This window comes from Phyllostomus discolor, chromosome 2, assembly GCF_004126475.2.
Source record: "Phyllostomus discolor isolate MPI-MPIP mPhyDis1 chromosome 2, mPhyDis1.pri.v3, whole genome shotgun sequence".
NCBI lineage: Eukaryota > Metazoa > Chordata > Mammalia > Chiroptera > Phyllostomidae > Phyllostomus > Phyllostomus discolor.
In genome coordinates, this window is record NC_040904.2 from 193,056,416 (window position 1) to 193,058,113 (window position 1,698).

Consider the following 1,698-nt stretch of genomic DNA (forward strand, 5'->3'; position numbering starts at 1 on the left):
AATTTTGACCTTTCCTTCCATATTGGGTTTACTCTTCTATCTTTGTTGTCTCTTCATATAAATTTTAGAATCAGTTTGTTGCTATGTACAAAATGACTCACTGAGATTTTGACTGGGATTTCATTGGATCTATAGATCAAGTTGGGCAAGAACTAACATAGTGAAAATATTAAAGTTTACTATCCTTGAACATGGATTACCTCTCCATTTATTTAGTTCTTTAATTTTTTCATCAGAGTTTTGTATTTTTTCTCGTATATATCCTGTTCATATTTTATTAGATTTATACATAATCATATCATTGGGGGAGGGTTCTAATATAAATGATACTGTGTTTTTAACTTCAAATACCACTTGTTCATTACTGGTACATAGGAAAATGATTGACTTTTGTATATCTACTTGAAGGGTATATCTACCTATACCCTTCAGCCTTGCTATGATCACTTACAAGTTTCCAGGTTTTTTATCCAGTTCTCTCAGACTTTCCACAAAATAATAATACCATCTGCAAAGATTATTCCTTCCTTCATAATTTGTATGCCTTTTTCTTTCTTTTCTTATTGCATTAGGTAGATATTCCAGTATGATATTTAAAAGGAGTGGTAAGAAAGGACATCCTTGCCTAGTACCTAATACATACTGAGAAAGCATACAGTTTCTCACCATTAAACATGATATTAGGTGTAGTTTTTTTATGAGAGTTTTTGTCATGAATGTCAGATTTAAGCAAATTCTTATATTGATATGATTGTATGATTTTTCTTTTTTAACCTTTTGATATAATGGACATCATTAATTGATTTCCAAATGTTGAACCACTCTTGCAGATCTGGAATAAATCCCACTTTTTCATGATGTATAATTGTTTTTATACTTTGTTGGATTTGATTTGCTAATCTTTTGTTGAGAATGTTTGCATTTATGTTCATAAGAGCTACCTCACAGATTTTTTAAATGTTAAATTAACTTTTCATGTTTGAAATAAACTCAATTTAACTCCAAAGTATTAACTTCTCACACTCTAAAATTTAAAAAAAAACACTCTTGAATTAAACTGGCTAATATTTTAAAATATATGCACATATGTTTCTAAAAGACTGAACTATAATTCCCTTTTCTTATAATACTATTGTCAGGTATTGATATTGAGATTACCTTGGCCTCCAAATTTGAATTGGAAGGTAATTCCTCCTATTGTATTTTCTGAAAGAGGCTGCGCAATATTGTTGTTATGTCTTTCTTAGAAGATTAGAAGGATTACCAACTGAAGCCATCTGGCCTGAATGGTTTCTTTGGTGAAATTTTTAAATTAAAGACTTAGTATCTTCACTAAAAAGTATTATTCACATTTACTATTTTTCCTTTTCAGTTGTGATAAATTGGGTTTTTCAGAAATTCCTCTTCTTAAAAAATCCATGGTATTGCTAGGCCTTCTTTTAAATTTAAATTTTAAATCAGTTTTTCTACTGTTCTATACCATTTTAATTACTGAAAAGCCAAGTTATGATTTTAACTTTTTCTATGCCTGTTAATTTTTTCTTCAATTTATTTCTGCTCTTATTTTTTAAAAGATTTTATGTATTTATTTTTAGAGAGGGGAAGGGAGTAAGAAAGAAAGGGAGAGAAACGTCAATGTGTGGTTGCCTCTGGCATGCCCCCGACTAAGGACCTGGCCTACAACCCAGTCATTTGCCC